At 36.8% G+C, this 18,546-nt stretch overlaps 1 long non-coding RNA gene across 7 annotated transcripts; it reads right to left on the bottom strand.

The window, feature by feature from the left end:
- Positions 1 to 3,493: 3,493 nt before the first annotated feature.
- On the bottom strand, positions 3,494 to 7,363 carry LOC112742042 (uncharacterized). Of its 7 annotated transcripts, none has more exons than XR_003171802.3 (8): positions 6,794 to 7,357; positions 6,563 to 6,651; positions 6,102 to 6,292; positions 5,820 to 5,966; positions 5,020 to 5,394; positions 4,802 to 4,885; positions 4,204 to 4,319; positions 3,494 to 4,027 (listed from the first exon to the last, which is right to left on the bottom strand). It is a non-coding gene; the product is annotated as an uncharacterized lncRNA (long non-coding RNA). The 7 variants fall into 7 exon arrangements; XR_003171798.2 differs by having other exon boundaries at positions 6,806 to 7,356; XR_003171799.2 differs by having other exon boundaries at positions 6,102 to 6,287; positions 6,559 to 6,651; positions 6,806 to 7,356.
- Positions 7,364 to 18,546: the final 11,183 nt, after the last annotated feature.

An 18,546-nucleotide genomic window follows, 5' to 3' on the forward strand; every position in this document is an offset into this window, starting at 1 on the left:
GGGGAGATGATTGCCAACAACATCAACAATGTGCTGAAAAGCACTAGTGACAACACAAGGTTGGCATTCCCCAGTATCATACAGAGGTTATGTGATGAAGCTGGAGTTGAAAAGATCATTGATGAGGTGATGGTGAAGCAAGACAAATTCATAACTTCCAAGAAGATGGCTGATGAGCGGATAATTTATACGCTTTTTGGCATTGTTTTTACATAGTTTTTAGTATGATTTTGTTAGTTTTTAATATATTTTTATTAGTTTTTAAATAAAAATCACATTTTTAGACTTTACTATGAGTTTGTGTGTTTTTCTGTGATTTCAGGTAATTTCTGGTTGAAATTGAGGGACTTGAGCAAAAATCAGATTCAGAGGCTGAAGAAGGACTGCAAATGCTGTTGGATTCTGACCTCCCTGCATTCAAAGTGGATTTTCTGGAGCTACAGGACTCCAAATGGGGCGCTCTCAATTGCATTGGAAAGTAGACATCCAGGGCTTCCCAGCAAACTGGCATTTAATGCCAGCTCTCTGCCCTATTCTGGAGTTAAACGCCAGAAACAGGTTACAAACTGGCGTTTAACTCCAAAAAGAGTCTCTGCATATGAAAGCTTAATACTCAGCCCAAGCATACACTAAGTGGGCCCGGAAGTAGATTTCTACATCATTTACTTATCTCTGTAAACCCTAGTAACTAGTTTAGCATAAATAGAACTTTTTACTATTGTATTAGATCCCCCTTTTCCCGATATTCGAATTCATATGCCATTTGGGGAGGCTGGACATTCGGCCATGCCTAGACCTTGTTCTTATGTATTTTCCACCGTAGAGTTTGTACACACTATAGATTAAGGTGTGGAGCTCTGCTGTTCCCCATGAATTAATGCAAAGTACTATTATTTTTCTATTCAACTCAAGCCTATTTCTTCTCTAAGATATTCATTCGCACACAAGAACATGATAAATGTGATGATTATGTGACACTCATCACCATTCTCACCTATGAACGCGTGCCTGACAACCACTTCCATTTTAAATGCAAACAAGCTTGAATGTGTATCTCTTAGCCTCCTGATCTACGATCAGAGTCTTCGTGGTATAGGCTAGAATTATTGGCGGCCTTTCTTGAGATCCGGAAAGTCTAAACCTTGTCTGTGGTATTCCGAGTAGGATCTGGGAAGGGATGGCTGTGACGAGCTTCAAACTCGCGAGTGCTGGGCGTAGTGACAGACGTAAAAGGATTACTGAATCCTATTCCAGCAGGATCGAGAACCGACAGATGATTAGCCGTGCGGTGACAGCACATTTTGGACCATTTTCACCGAGAGGACGGGATGTAGCCATTGACAACGGTGATGCCCAACATACAGCTTGCCATGGAAAGGAGTATGAAGGATTGGATGAAAGCAGTAGGAAAGCGGAGATTCAGAAGGAACTAAGCATCTCTATATGCTTATCTGAAATTCTCACCAATGAATTACATAAGTATCTCTATCTTTATTTTACATTTTATTTATCTTTTAATTATTAAAACTCTATAACCATTTGAATCCGCCTGACTAAGATTTACAAGGTGACCATAGCTTGCTTCAAGCCGACAATCTATGTGGGATCGACCCTTACTCATGTAAGGTTTATTACTTGGACGACCCAGTGCACTTGCTGGTTAGTTGTGCGAGATTGTGAAGAAGAACTAAGATTATGAATGTGCGTATTAAGTTTTTAGCGCCGTTACCAAGGAATGAATGATCACGATTTCGTGCACCAAGTTTTTGGCGCCGTTGTCGGGGATTGCTCGAGTTTGGACAACTGACGGTTCATCTTGTTGCTCAAATTAGGTAATTTTATTTTAATTTTAAGCTTTTTGTTTTTATTATTTTATTTTCGAAAAATATTCAAAAAAAATTAATAAAATCTTAAAAACCAAAAATATTATGTTTCTTGTTTGAGTCTTGTGTCAATCTTTAAGTTTGGTGTCAATTGCATCTTTTTAATTTTTCTTAAAATTTTCGAAAATTCATGCATGTGTTCTTCATGATATTCAAGTTGTTCTTGATGATTTTCTATGTTTGATCTTTAATTTTTCTTGTTTTGTGTCTTTTCTTGTTTCTCATATGCATTTTCAATTTGTTAGTGTCTAAAGTTTGAAAAATTCTATGTTTGGTGTCTTGCATGTTTTTCTATTCTTAAAAATTTTCAAAAATAAGTTCTTGGTGTTCATCTTGACATTTATAGTTTTCTTGCATGCATCATTTGTTTTAATCCGAAATTTTCATGCATTGAGTCTTTTTGATGTTTTTCTCTCTCATCATTAAAATTCAAAAATAAAAAAAATATCTTTCCCTTATTTCACTCATAATTTTCGAAAATTTGGTTTGACTTAGTCAAAAAGTTTTTAAAATTTAATTGTTTCTTATGAGTCAAGTCAAATTTTCAATTTAAAAATTCTATCTTTATCAAATGTTTTCCAAAAATCAAATCTTTTTCATTTTTCTTTTATGATTTTCGAAACTTTCAAAATGATTTTCAAAAATCTTTTTCTTATTTTTGTTTCATATTTTCGAAATTAATGCCAACTGTAACGACCCAATTTCTGGTACATCATGATCATAGTAGAAACTGAGCGCTACCAACTTGTCTTCCTAATTATTATCTATTAATTATTATATAAGCCTGATCCATTGTTAAAAACGTAGTTATTTTGTGAGGTACTTTTTTTTTTAAACATTTGGATTAACAAATAGTATCATTCATAATCAATTCACAACTGATAATATATAAAACAATTATAAACAACCACACATAAATACATCACAAGCAGTTGACAATATTCGGTGATCCAGCCTTTATTAGAGTATAGACTTTTAGTTAGAACACCCCTAGATATAGCTAAATAATAACTATATACATATATATACATACAATATTCCAGGTCCTGACCTGTTCAAGAAGTCCCTAAGTTGGCACCCAGGCTAGCCTAGACTCTATACTCACCTAGTCCCTCTAAACTACTAAAGCGAGGGAAAGTATGTTCTAAGTCTTCAAAACTCAAGTCAGGTGGAATGTCATCAAAAGATGGAACATTACTACCACTACAAGAAAATAAGCTTTCTGTCCCGCTTTAAAAGCGTACCGAAAAGTGCAAAAAAGCACGCCAATAGTTTTTCGCCACGCTTTTTGAGCTATCGGCACGCTTTTAAAAGGGTCACATCTGCCAGCGTGCCGGTTGCTCTACCGCCACGCTTTTATGGATCTATCGGCACACTTTCTTTTTTGGCATGTTTTCATCTCTTGCCACGCTTTAAAAGCGTGACCATATATATAACCCTATAGATACGCTTTAAAAGCGTACCGAAAAGTGTAGATATCGCCACGCTTTTGAAGTGTGCCCAGATTGTTTGTTTTGGCTACCCTTCTAAAGCGTGCCTGTAGGGTTAGATATGGCTACGCTTTTAAAGCATGCCAATAGAAAAAGCTTTGATAGTGCGAATCATAAATATAATAAAAAGAGATATATAAATTACATATAATAATTATGAACTACTAACCAACTAATTGGTGATCGTACTGTTGCCCCATGCTTAGCTTGCATGTCAATTAACAAATACAAAAGATGACAATTTTTACTATACATTAATAACCATCTTTCTTGTATGTAACATAGTTGAGTTACATTTTCACACTACTCCAAAATAAAATAAAGGAAAGATGAACAAAAACACTTCTGCAGCTCAGAGTGTATATATAAACTATAAAGCTTGAGAATGATGAGAAGTTAGGTGAATAGTTGATACCATCTACTGTGTGCTCCTGCTGCATCTTCAGTGATATATTTGCTTTTCTTTCACTTGTCTTTACTCAAGCATATATATAGGACCTGCTGTATGGCCTTTTTTTATGCTTTTTTGCAATGCAATTGAATGTGTTCAGTGATCATATCATGTATGCATGCATGGGGCCTCTTCTTTGTCTTGATGCCAAAGAGTAAAAGTTATGTTCCACCTTCAAAATTTTTCTGACTTTACCTTCATCACTGCACAATATAAATTCAGTCTTTTTTTATTACCAAACAAACCTATATAGTATGCAATTTTTATCACAAGACAAATCAAATAGTAATTAGTGACATATATATATATATATGTTAATCCAATTACAAATTCACATTTTATAATGATTAGAATTCAAAAAAGTATAGCATAGAAGTACCTTTTGCCCTTCATGCGATCATGGAAGAATTCACAAGACTACCTTGCGCCAAAGGTAATCACAGTTCCCATTTCACCCACTGATAATGAGAACACTTGCAATCATAACTTAGCACACTGCATGAGATGAGAGTGAGAGTAACATTATTATATATGTATTTTGAATTTATTTAATTTTATTTCTATGGTTTTTATTTATTTTTATTTATATTAGACTTTTTCTCCCAGTAGGAGTCCCTTGCTCTTTCAAAACACATTGTTGCCAAGCAGAGTTATTAATTAAAATGACTTATCACAAGCAGAGTTTCTTGGGGCAAGAACAAATCTAAACATAGAGGGAGAGGAGGGGGTAACTATAACAGAAAAGTGGCATGCCTTCAAATATCCCAAGTAGTATTGTAACTATACATTTTGTTAGTATTTTCCGAGTCAGAATAACAACTACCACAAAGAGCAATGAACTATAACCGTCAATAACACAAACTTAATGACCAAAAATAAAAGATGTACCTAGAAGTTTTAATATAGAATACCCAATCAGCATAACCAAGTGAGCAGAGAACAATAGCGATAATGAGATAGCAGAGTTCAAAGGCTACCTTTCAAAAACTAATCCCTCCAAGACATGACAACACCAGTTTGAATTTGAGACCAGCACCAGGTAATAATCCTTGATAGGACACCTTGCATTATGAAGTGGAAAGCGTTCATCATATAAGGAGTTGGGAACTTCCCCATATCAGCTCCTAATAGAGTTTTATTTTAACTGTTCAAATTAGTAGAAAAATAAGAAAATGCAAACCGTAAATAACCTTACATAGTGTATCTATGGATGTGATGACCACTTGTATCGAGAAGAAACTTATAGGGTCAAAACCAGGGTCTTCGTCCACAAGATCATTCCTTGCATTTCCTAATTCCCGATTCAAATGGACTTCTTCGTCCTCATCACACCAGCGTGAAAATGAAGGCTCTCTACCAAAGACAGAACCTACTCTTCCACTGTTGCCACCAGTGATCCTAGCAAAATTGCCCTTGTCAGAATCCAATTCACTATGTACCATTTCTTTCTGTATGTCAAATTATTGCCATTTATATACTCCACGACAAATCCAGCATACTCTTTGACCAAAACCAGCTACTTAACCTCACTTGCGTGCATAACAAAGAGGCTGCCTTTCTAGCACAGGACCTGGTTTCATAATCAAAATCATCAAATTACGCCTGCATGATGGACTTAAAATAATTGATCAGTAATCAAAGAATAAACAAATTAAACATTGATTGTCATTACATCTTAGAACAATAAGCCAAGATATTTTTAAAAACCAAAAGAAACAATTTCTCCTTGATAGCCACCACCATTTTGCAGTTAGATTAAGCTGAATGTTCATAGGAGATAGGTACATCTTCCCTATTCATCTAAATGAAGCAATAATGATATAAACATTGATTGTTTAGAAATTGAAGATAGCACCAATGGTTGTTATTTTACTGCTTCTCAATATGAGTTTCCTTCAAAATGGTAAAAAGGTTTCAACTTCAGAAATTTTAGAAAATGAGAAATTAAATTTAATAGTTTAATATCTTTAGCAAATAGAAAATAACAAACTGTACCTTCAGTTCAAGTTGCTGTTGATGTTGTTATTGATGTTGTCTTCATGATATATGATTATTATTATTCTTGTGACAAAGAAAAAGCTTTGTTACTATTGGGTTTGGTTCAAAACTTGAGGTTGGTGTAGAAGGTGCTAGAAGAAGACGCTGCCATTGAAGCCATTGTTAGTTGTTACTTGTTATAAGAAAAGAGTTGAGAAAAAGAGAAGAGGAAAAAATGTAGAGAAGTAACTAATAACAGATGACAAGCATAGATATAGAAGCTAAACTTCAAATTTATACCAGCTTTTTCATGATCCCCCAAATCTGAAAGACATTGAGCTACAATATTAATTATTCCTATTCCTTCAAAAATTTCAGCAGCTTGCCTAAGAATTTCGTGCACATCTTCAGGATTCAAATCACGCAAATGGTTTGCAGTTGCCCTAAGACCAGCAGCCTTAGACTTTTTCTCCCAGTAGGAGTCCCCTGCTCTTTCAAAACACATTGTCGCCAAGCAGAGTTATTAATTAAAATGACTTATCACAAGCAGAGTTTCTTGGGGCAAGAACAAATCTAAACACAAAGTTTACTTCATTTAACAAGTTTCAATCCTATTTCATAAAAACATACAACAACTCAGATCTTAAACCACACACATAGCAAAGGAACAATTAACTCAAACTATCAACATCAATCAACAAAAATTAAGCAAAATCAAAACCCTAATCGTGAATGCTTAAATTATGAAAAAATTAACCTACTGATAGTTGATGTAGAAAAACTAGAATAACAGAACAGGCAAAGCAGTAGCAGTTCAGCATCACATAGTAGCAGTTGAGCACTACCACAGCTGCAGCAGAACAGAACCAAATGTCAAGAAATTTAGAACAAAAAATAGAAATTTAGAAAAATCAGAAAAAGTGAAGAACCAAGAAAATCAAAACAAAAAATCAAATTCAAAAACAAATAATTAGATCAAGAAAAATTTTGACCAGATAATTTACCACGGCGCTACGAACACTGAACATGGCTGACGGAGGTACGACGAGTGAAGGAGAGGGAGACGGCGGCACGACGACTTCAGAGAGGGAGACAGAAATACGGCGGGTGCTAAATCATGGTGGGAGGAGCGACGATTGAGGGTTTACGAGAGAGAGAGAGAGAGAGCGTCGACGGAGGGTTTGCGATAGAGAGTGAGCACCGAGGGAGGCCTTACCAGAGTGAGTCACCGCCGAAGGAGGGATAGGTGTTTACAGGAGAGACGGAAGGAGCGCCGACGCAGGGAACACCAGCAGAGGTGGCACCTACGGAGGGGTTGCTAGAGAAGGTTGGAATGAGGTTGACCAATGAGTGTTATTGGGAGAGAGAGTGAGGGCACCGGCGATGAGCTCTATGTTTGGTGAAGAGCGCCGCCGCTGTTAGGGTGATGAGCTCTGTGACTTTAGGGTTTTCACTTTTCATTTTTCAAAGGCATTGTTTCAAAGAAGATGGTGTGTTTCGAAGAAAGGAAGAAGTGTTGTTAGAAGGATTGGGAAATTTTGGGAGGAGAGGAAATTGGAGTCAAAACGGCGTAGTTTGGGAGGGGGTTTCTCAAAAAAAAAATTAAAAAACTATGTTAAAAGGGGAGGGAACTCTATTGGCACGTTTTTGTATGGTGCCAGATTAAATACAAGATAGCCACGCTTTTTAAGCGTGCCGATTTTCCTCTATGGGCACGCTTTTTAAGCGTGAAAAAAAAAGGGTGGCCAAATTTTTAATTAGTGGGCACCCTCGTAAAAGCGTGCCGATTTTTCTCTATCGCCACGCTTTTCAAGCGTGGCAGTAAAAAAGTGTGGCCAAATTTTAAGTAAGTGGGCACTCTCGTAAAAGCGTGCCGATTTCCCTCTATCGCCACGCTTTTCACGCGTGGCAAAAAAAAGCATGGCCAAATGACAAATCAGTGGCCACCCTCGCAAAAGCGTGTCCATAGATCACTTTTCGGCACGCTTTAAAAGCGTGGCAAGAAAAAAGGGTGCCGACAGGCCTTTTTTCTTGTAGTGTACTACTCCTCGGCGATCAATATTGCCATATGACGTCTCCCTGGTACCTCATCAAGTAGCCATATAATAAGAGTCTCGCGTACTTGAAAAATCGGGGTTGTTACATTCTACCCTTCTAAAAGAAAATTTTGCCCTCAAAATTTCCGCCACATGCAGAATCCATCTTCAAGCAGTCTATTTCCTTCAAGCCATCCTGACGAAGATATCAGTTCGTTCCTTACAGCATCCAAATCTAACATAGTCATTGCCATGTATATCATAACAGCTATTAGGATAGCTGGTCTCACATCGATTCGTCGTTCGGATCTCGATTAAACCATGCCTATTCACAGTCATTGAGGTCTTATCGGCACCAAACAATCAACATTAAGGTGATCAGTCTTAATATCTCAAGTTAAGTATGAACATTCCCAAAATGAGCACTCATAGACATTCATGCCAAATGTATCTTAAAGATACCCTAACGACATGAGAGACACAGGCAGAGTATGCAATGAAGCATAGTCAGTCCACTCCCCAGGCTCTACCGGGAAAAAACTGCTCTGATACAAAATTGTAATGACCCAATTTCTGGTATGTCATGATCATACTAGAAACTGAGCGCTACCAACTTGTCTTCCTAATTATTATCTATTAATTATTATATGAGCCTGATCCATTGTTAAAAACGTAGTTATTTTGTGAGGTACTTTTTTTTAAAATGTTTGGATTAACAAACAGTATCATTCATAATCAATTCACAACTGATAATATATAAAACAATTATAAACAACCACATATAAATACATCACAAGCAGTTGACAATATTCGGTGATCCAGCCTTTATTAGAGTATAGACTTTTAGTTAGAACACCCCTAGATATAGCTAAATAATAACTATATACATATATATATATATATATATATATATATATATATATATATATATATATATATATATACAATATCCCAGGTCCTGACCTGTTCAAGAAGTCCCTAAGCTGGCACCCAGGCTAGCCTAGACTCTATACTCATCTAGTCCCTCTAAACTACTAAAGCAAGGGAAAGTATGTTCTAAGTCTTCAAAACTCAAGTCAGGTGGAACGTCATCAAAAGATGGAACATTACTACTACTCCTCGGCGATCAATATTGCCATATGACGTCTCCCTGGTACCTCATCAAGTAGCCATATAATAAGAGTCTCGCGTACTCAAAAAATCGGGGTTGTTACACTAACAATTAATGTGATTGATTCAAAAATTTTAAGTTTGTTACTTGCCTAGTAAGAAAGGTTCAATCTTTAAATTTTAAAATCATATCTTTTTGTTTCTTGTTATTCAAGTAATCAACTTTAATTTTCAAAAATCAAATTTTTTTAATTTCCTCTTTAAATCTTTTTCAAATTAAATTTCAATCATATCTTTTTAATTTCAATCATATCTTTTTCAAAATCAATTTCAAAATCTTTCATAACTTCTCACCCTTTCAAATTTGATTTTCAAATCTTTTTCAATTAACCACTTAACTTTTTGTTTGATTTTAAAAGTTTTCTATTTCAATCATATCTTTTTCAAAACTCCTAACTACTTTTCTCTCTCCAATTTCGAAAATCACTAACCTTTTTTTTTAATTCTTTTTAATTAACTAATTGTTTTAAATTTCCATTTTATTTTATTTCTTTTTATATTTTTGAATTCTAATTAATTAATTTAATAAAAACAAAAATATTTTTCTTTTATTTTAATTTGGAATTCGAATTCTTCATCTTCTCTCTTCTCCATTCTACTATCCTATTCTTCTCCTCTTCTACTAACATAAAGGAATCTCTATACTGTGACATAGAGGTTCTTCTTCTTTTCTGTTCTCTTCTTTTTCATATGAGCAGGAACAAGGATAAGAACATTCTTGTTGAAGCTGACCCTGAACCTGAAAAGACTCTGAAGAGGAAGCTAAGGGAAGCTAAAGCACAACTCTCTGGAAAAAATCTGACAGAAATTTTCGAAAAAGAAAGAGTCATGGCCGAACCCAACAACAATGCAAGGAAGATGCTTGGTGACTTTACTGCACCAAATTCCAACTTACATGGAAGAAGCATCTCAATCCCTAGTATTGGAGCAAACAATTTTGAGCTAAAGCCTCAATTAGTTTCTCTGATGCAACAGAATTGCAAGTTTCATGGACTTCCATCAGAAGATCCTTATTCAACAAGTCAGGATCTTAATGGTTCAAGAGTTCTATGCAAACGTATGGATCACTAGGAACCATGATCAAAGAATTGGCTTACAATGGTTCGGGGAAAATACTTAAATTTCAGTCCGGAAAATATAAGGTTGGCGTTCAACTTGCTAATGATGCAAGAAAACGCACGCCCCTACACTAGAAGGGTTAACTTTGTTCAAAAGTTGGACCAAGTCCTCAAGGACATATGTATGGAAGGAGCTCAATGGAAAGTTGACTGAAGAGGCAAGCCGGTTTAATTGAGAAGACTGGACCTTAAGCCTGTAGCTAGAGGATGGTTGGAGTTCATTCGACGCTCAATCATTCCTACTAGCAACCGGTCTGAAGTTACTATAGACCGGGTGATAAACCACTATTTTATAGTTTATCTTGTGCTCAATTGAGTGGATTTTATCAACCCTTTACCCACTTATTCATAATATTTGCATGGTTTTATATTTCCTTCCTGATTTTGTGCTATGATTGAAAACATGCTTCTTTGATCTTATATTTTCTTATTATTAATCCTCTCTTATTACCATTAAATGCCTTGATATGTGTGTTAAGTGATTTCAAATATTATAGGGCAAGAATGGTTCAGAGGATAGAAAGGAAACATGCAAAAGTGGAAGGAATACAAGAAGTTGGAGAAATTACTAAGCTGTCCAGCCTGACCTCTTCGCACTCAAACAGCTATAAAGTCCGGGGCTTCGATTTGATATATAATATGCCATAGTTTTCTTGACGCTAGGCGACGCAACCGCGTGCTCCATGCGGCCGCGTCGCAGTGACGAAAAACCAGCGTGGCAGATTTCGCAACCAGCGATTTCTGGGCTGTTTCTGACCCAGTTTTCGCCCCAGAAAACAAAGATTAGAGGCTATAAAGTGGAGGAATGCATCCATTTATAAAACAAGCTTTAATATTCACAATTTTAGGAGTAGATGTAGTTTTTAGAGAGAGAGGTTCTCTCCTCTCTCTTAGGATTAGGATTTAAGATTTCTCTTAGTTTTAGGAGTGATTCTCAATCCCATGTTCAATGTTTCTTTTATTTATTTTTCCAATTTAATTTATGAACTCCATGTTAGAATTGATTTCTTTATTTAATATTATTTGAGGTATTTCAGACTTATGATTGCTTTCTCTTATTATATAAATAATTCAGATTTTTCCCTTTTGGCTTTGGTTGAGTCATTGGAGACACTTGAGTTATCAAACTCATTGTTGATTGAAAATTGGAATTCTTCAAGAATTAATTCAAGTTCCAATAACTCTAGCCTTTCCCAAGGAAAGACTAGGATCTGAGGAATAAAAATTAATTCATCCATTTAACTTACCTTCATAGTTAGAGGTTAACAAAGTGGGAGAAAAATCCAATTCTCATCACAATTGATAAGGATAACTAGGATAGGAATTCCTACTTTTATACCTTGCCAAGAAAATTTATTATTATTATTTTATTTTACTTGTCATATAACATATTCCCTCCTTACTTCCAAAACCCCAATTTACAAACTCATAACCAATAATAAGAACACCTCCCTGCAATTCCTTGAGAAGACGACCCGAGGTTTGAATACTTCGGTTATCAATTTATTTAGGGGTTTGTTACTTGTGACAACCAAAACATTTGTATGAAAGGACTTTTGAAGGTTTAGAAACTATACTTGCAACAAGGATTTATCCGCAAATTTCTAGACCATGCAAAAGTTCCTCTCATTGCCGGGCCATCATGATCCATAGTATCATGATTGGGGAGGAAGTGGAAGTTCATGAGATTATACCTCAAGAACTCTATAAGGTGGCTGACAAGTCTTCCACCTTGGCAAGGTTAGCCTTTCCTCACCTCATTTGCCACCTCTACAATTCGGCTGGAATTGACATAGAGGGAGACATCCTCATTGATGAGGACAAGCCCATCACTAAGAAAAGGATGGAGCAAACAAGAGATCATGGACCACAACAAGAGCATGAGGAAATTCCTCACCATGAAATCCCTGAGATGCCTCAAGGGATGCACTTCCCTCCACAAAACTATTGGGAGCAAATCAACGCCTCCCTAGGAGAATTAAGTTCCAACATGGGACAACTAAGGATGGAACACCAAGAGCACTCCATCATTCTCTATGAGATTAGAGAAGATCAAAAAGCTATGAGGGAGGAGCAACAAAGACAAGGAAGAGACATAGAGGAGCTCAAGAACACCATTGGTTCTTCAAGAGGAAGAAGATGCCACCCTCACTAAGGTGGACCCGTTCCTTAATCTCCTTGTTCTTATTTTCCTGTTTTTCGGTTTTTGAGCCTTATGTTTTATTTATGTTTGTGTCTTTACTATATGATCATTAGTGTTTAAGTGTCTATGTCTTAAAGCTATGAAAGTCCTATAAATCCATCACCTCTCTTAAATGAAAACTGTTCTAAAAACAAAAGAACAAGAAGTACATGGTTTCGAATTCATCCTTGAAATTAGTTTAATTATTTTGATGTGGTGACAATACATTTTGTTTTCTGAATGAATCCTTGAACAGTGCATATGTCTTTTGAAATTGTTGTTTATGAATGTTAAAATTGTTGCCTCTTGAAAGAATGATAAAAAGGAGAAATGTTATTGATAATCTGAAAAATCATAAAATTGATTCTTGAAGCAAGAAAAAGCAGTGAATACAAAAGCTTGCGAAAAAAGAAAAAGAAAAAGCAAGCAGAAAAATCCAAAAGCTTTTTAAACCAAAAGGCAAGAGCAAAAAGCCAATAGCCCTTAAAACCAAAAGGCAAGGGTAATAAAAAGGATCCAAGGCTTTGAGCATCAGTGGATAGGAAGGCCCACAAGGAATTAAATCCTGACCTAAGCAGCTAAACCAAGTTCTCCCTAACCATGTGCTTGTGGCGTGAAGGTGTCAAGTTAAAAGCTTGAGACTGAGCGGTTAAAGTCAAGGTCCAAAGCAAAAAAAGCGTGTGCTTAAGAACCCTGGACACCTTTGACTGGGGACTCTAGCAAAGCTGAGTCACAATTTGAAAAGGTTCACCCAATTATGTGTCTGTGGCATTTATGTATCCGGTGGTAATACTGGAAAACAAAGTGCTTAAGGCCAAGGCCAAGACTCAGAAACCATATGTGTTCAAGAATCAATATACTGAACTAGGAGAATCAATAACACTATCTAAATTCTGAGTTCCCATAGATGCCAATCATTCTGAACTTCAAGGGATAAAGTGAGATTCCAAAACTATTCAGAGGCAAAAAGCTACTAGTCCCGCTCATCTGATTTGAGCTAAGTTTCATTGATATTTTGGAATTTATAGTATATTCTCTTCTTTTTATCCTATTTAATTTTTAGTTGCTTGGGGACAAGCAACAATTTAAGTTTGGTGTTGTGATGAGCGGATAATTTATACGCTTTTTGGCATTATTTTTACATAGTTTTTAGTATGATTTAGTTAGTTTTTTATATATTTTTATTAGATTTTAAATAAAAATCACATTTTTGGACTTTAATATGAGTTTGTGTAATTTTCTATGATTTCAGGTAATTTCTGGCTGAAATTTAGGGACTTGAGCAAAAATCAGATTCAGAGGCTGAAGAAGGACTGCAGATGCTGTTGGATTCTGACCTCCCTGCATTCAAAGTAGATTTTCTGGAGCTACAAGAGACCAAATGGCGCTCTCTCAATTGCGTTGGAAAGTAGACATCGAAGGCATTCCAGAAATATATAATAGTCCATACTTTTCCTGAGTTTAGACGACGCAAAATGGCGTTCAACGCCAGCTCTCTGCTCTATTCCGGAGTTAAATGCCAGAAACAGGTTGCAAAGCAGAGTTAAACGCTAGAAACAGGTTACAAACTGGTGTTTAACTCTAAAAAGAGTCTCTACAGATGAAAGCTCAATGCTCAGCCCAAGCACACACCAAGTGGGCTCGAAAGTGGATTTCTACATCATTTACTTATCTCTGTAAACCCTAGTAACTAGTTTAGCATAAATAGAACTTTTTACTATTGGACTAGGTCTTTTTCCCTATATTCGAATTCATATGCCATTTGGGGAGGCTGGCCATTCGGCCATGCCTGGACCTTGTTCTTATGTATTTTCAACGGTAGAATTTCTACACAACATAGATTAAGATGTGGAGCTCTGCTGTTCCTGATGAATTAATTCAAAGTACTATTGTTTTTCTATTCAACTCAAGCCTATTTCTTCTCTAAGATATTCATTCACACACAAGAACATGATGAATGTGATGATTATGTGACGCTCATCACCATTCTCACATATGAATGCATGCCTGACAACCACTTCCGTTCTACATGCAAACAAGCTTGAATGTGTATCTCTTAGCCTCCTGATCTACAATCAGAGTCTTCGTGGTATAGGCTAGAATTATTGGCGGCCACTCTTGAGATCTGAAAAGTCTAAACCTTGTCTGTGGTATTCCAAGTAGGATCTGGGAAGGGATGGCTATGACGAGCTTCAAACTCGCGAGTGCTGGGCGTAGTGACAGACGCAAAAGGATTATTGAATCCTATTCTAGCAGGATCGAGAACCGACAGATGATTAGCCGTGTGGTGACAGCGCATTTTGGACCATTTTCACTGAGAGGATGGGATGTAGCCATTGACAACGGTGATGCCCAACATGCAGCTTGCCATGGAAAGGAGTATGAAGGATTGGATGAAAGCAGTAGGAAAGCGGAGATTCAGAAGTAACTAAGCATCTCTATACGCTTATCTGAAATTCTCACCAATGAATTACATAAGTATCTCTATCTTTATTTTACGTTTTATTTATCTTTTAATTATTAAAACTCTATAACCATTTGAATTTGCCTGACTGAGATTTACAAGGTGACCATAGCTTGCTTCTAGCCGACAATCTCCGTGGGATCGACCCTTACTCACGTAAGGTTTATTACTTGGACGACCCAGTGCACTTGCTGGTTAATTGTGCAAGATTGTGAAGAAGAACTAAGATTATGAACGTGCGTATTAAGTTTTTAGCGCTGTTACCAAGGAATGAACGATCACGATTTCGTGCACCAATGTTCAAAGTGGTGGCTGTTAACCCACTTCAAAGGGCTAGAGAACAAAGAGCTCATGCTCATGGACCACAAGAGCAACAAGAAGAGGAAGAGGCAGAAGAGCAACCACACTTTCTAGCACTTCAACCACCACCACCACACTACCAATACCAACAATTCCCTGAAGGAGTCAACTAGGAACAACTGCAAGGAGATGTACACCAAATGAAGGGAGACCTACACCACCTAAGATAAGATGTTAATCAACTCAAGGAGACTCAGCAACAATAATGGAGCCAAGTGAACCAAAACATACAGCAACTCCAAGGAGGTTTTGAGAACCTCAAGGAGCAGCAGGAACAGTTTAAATGGGGAGAGATGCAAAGCAGCATAGGAATGATTCTGGAGTACCAACAACATCAAATGGGGAGCCTAGCTGTATTCAGGCATCTTTATGAAGCAGGAACTGTAGCTAGAGGGGAATATGACTGCTATGCACAAACAAAGTTGAGGTACCTGTGCAATGCAGTAGCTAACATGAACCCCAAATACCCTACCTATGTGCAAAAATTGGAGGAACTCAGCATAAGACAGGAAGAAATAGCATACCAGCACAAGGAAAATGTGAAATCATACATGCGGAGGCTAGGATTCTAGAAACCCAAAGACAAGAAAGCAAAAGAAGGTTCCTCGGTGCACGAAATCGTGATTGTTCATTCCTTGGTAACGGCGCTAAAAACTTAATACGCACATTCATAATCTTAGTTCTTCTTCACAATCACGCACAACTAACCAGCAAGTGCACTGGGTCATCCAAGTAATAAACCTTACGTGAGTAAGGGTCAATCCCACGGAGATTGTCGGCTTGAAGCAAGCTATGGTCACCTTGTAAATCTCAGTCAGGCGGATTCAAATGGTTATAGAGTTTTAATAATTAAAAGATAAATAAAACGTAAAATAAAGATAGAGATACTTATGTAATTCATTGATTAGAATTTCAGATAAGCGTATAGAGATGCTTAATTCCTTCTGAATCTCTGCTTTCCTACTACTTTCATCCAATCCTTCATACTCCTTTCCATGGCAAGCTGTATGTTGGGCATCACCGTTGTCAATGGCTACATCCCGTCCTCTCAGTGAAAATGGTCCAAAATGCACTGTCACCGCACGGCTAACCATCTGTCGGTTCTTGATCCTACTGGAATAGGATTCAGTAATCCTTTTGCGTCTGTCACTACGCCCAGCACTCGCGAGTTTGAAGCTCGTCACAGCCATCCCTTTCCAGATCCTACTCGGAATACCACAGATAAGGTTTAGACTTTCCGGATCTCAAGAATGGCCGCCAATAATTCTAGCCTATACCACAAAGACTCTGATCGTAGATCAGGAGGCTAAGAGATACACATTCAAGCTTGTTTGCATGTAGAACGGAAGTGGTTGTCAGGCACGCGTTCATAGGTGAGAATGGTGATGAGCGTCACATAATCATCACATTCATCATGTTCTTGTGTGCGAATGAATATCTTAGAGAAGAAATAGGCTTGAGTTGAATAGAAAAACAATAGTACTTTGCATTAATTCATGAGGAACAGTAGAGCTCCACACCTTAATCTATGGTGTGTAGAAATTCTACTGTTGAAAATACATAAGAACAAGGTCCAGGCATGGCCAAATGGCCAGCCTCCCCAAATGGCATATGAATTCGAATATAGGGAAAAAGACCTAGTACAATAGTAAAAAGTTCTATTTATGCTAAACTAGTTACTAGGGTTTACAGATATAAGTAAATGATGTAGAAATCCACTTCCGGGCTTACTTAGTGTGTGCTTGGGCTGAGCATTGAGATTTAATGTGTAGAGACTCTTTTTGGAGTTAAACGCTAGTTTGTAACCTGTTTCTGGCGTTTAACTTTGCTTTGCAACCTCTTTCTGGGGTTTAACTCCAGAATAGGGTAGAGAGCTGGCGTTGAACGCCAGTTTGCGTCGTGTAAACTCGGGCAAAGTATAGACTATTATATATTCCTGGAAAGCCCTGGATGTCTACTTTCCAAAGCAATTGAGAGTGCGCCATTTGGACTCTTTTAGCTCCAGAAAATCCACTTTGAATGCAGGGAGGTCAGAATCCAACAGCATCTGTAGTCCTTCTTCAGCCTCTGAATCTGATTTTTGCTCAAGTCCCTGAATTTCAGCCAGAAATTACTTGAAATCACAGAAAAACACACAAACTCATAGTAAAGTCCAAAAATCTGAATTTTATTTAAAAACTAATAAAAATATACTAACAACTAACTAAATCATACTAAAAACTATGTAAAAACAATGCCAAAAAGCGTATAAATTATCCGCTCATCACAACACCAAACTTAAATTGTTTCTTGTCCCCAACCAACTAAAAATCAAATAGGATAAAAAGAAGAGAATATACTATAAATTCCAAATATCAATGAAACTTAGCTCCAATTAGATGAGCGGGACTAGTAGCTTTTTGCTTCTGAACAGTTTTGGCATCTCACTCTATCCTTTGAAGTTCAGAATGATTGGCATCTATAGGAACTCAGAATTCAGATAGTGTTATTGATTCTCCTAGTTCAGTATGTTGATTCTTGAACACAACTACTTTATGAGTCTTGGCCGTGGCCCTAAGGACTTTGTTTTCCAGTATTACCACCGGATACATAAATGCTACAGACACATAACTGGGTGAACCTTTTCAGATTGTGGCTCAGCTTTGCTAGAGTCCCCAATTAGAGGTGTCCAGGGTTCTTAAGCACACTCCTTTTTTTGCTTTGGACCTCGACTTTAACCACTCAGTCTCAAGTTTTCACTTGACACCTTCACGCCACAAGCACATGGTTAGGGACATCTTGGTTTAGCCGCTTAGGCTAGGATTTTATTTCCTTTGGGCCCTCCTATCCACTGATGCTCAAAGCCTTGGATCCTTTTTCTTACCCTTGCCTTTTGGTTTTAAGGGCTATTGGCTTTTTGCTCTTGCCTTTTGGTTTAAAGAGCATTTGGCTTTTTCTGCTTGCTTTTTCGTTTTCTTTCTCTCTTTTTTTTTTGCCATTTTTCTTTTCTTTTTTTTCGCAAGCTTTTGTATTCACTGCTTTTTCTTGCTTCAAGAATCAATTTTATGATTTTTCAGATTATCAATAACATTTCTCCTTTTCATCATTCTTTCAAGAGCCAACATATTTAATATTCATAAACAACAATATCAAAAGACATATGCATTGTTCAAGCATTCATTCAGAAAACAAAAAGTATTGTCACCACATCAAAATAATTAAACTAATTTCAAGGATGAATTCGAAATTCACGTACTTCTTGTTCTTTTGTAATTAAAGCATTTTTCATTTAAGAAAGGTGATAGATTCATAGGACATTCATAGCTTTAAGACATAGACACTTAAACACTAATGATCATATAGTAAAGACACAAACATAAATAAAACATAAAGCATAGTAAACGAAAAAGAGAAAAAATAAGAACAAGGAGATTAA

The sequence above is a fragment of the Arachis hypogaea genome, chromosome 14 (assembly GCF_003086295.3).
Source record: "Arachis hypogaea cultivar Tifrunner chromosome 14, arahy.Tifrunner.gnm2.J5K5, whole genome shotgun sequence".
NCBI lineage: Eukaryota > Viridiplantae > Streptophyta > Magnoliopsida > Fabales > Fabaceae > Arachis > Arachis hypogaea.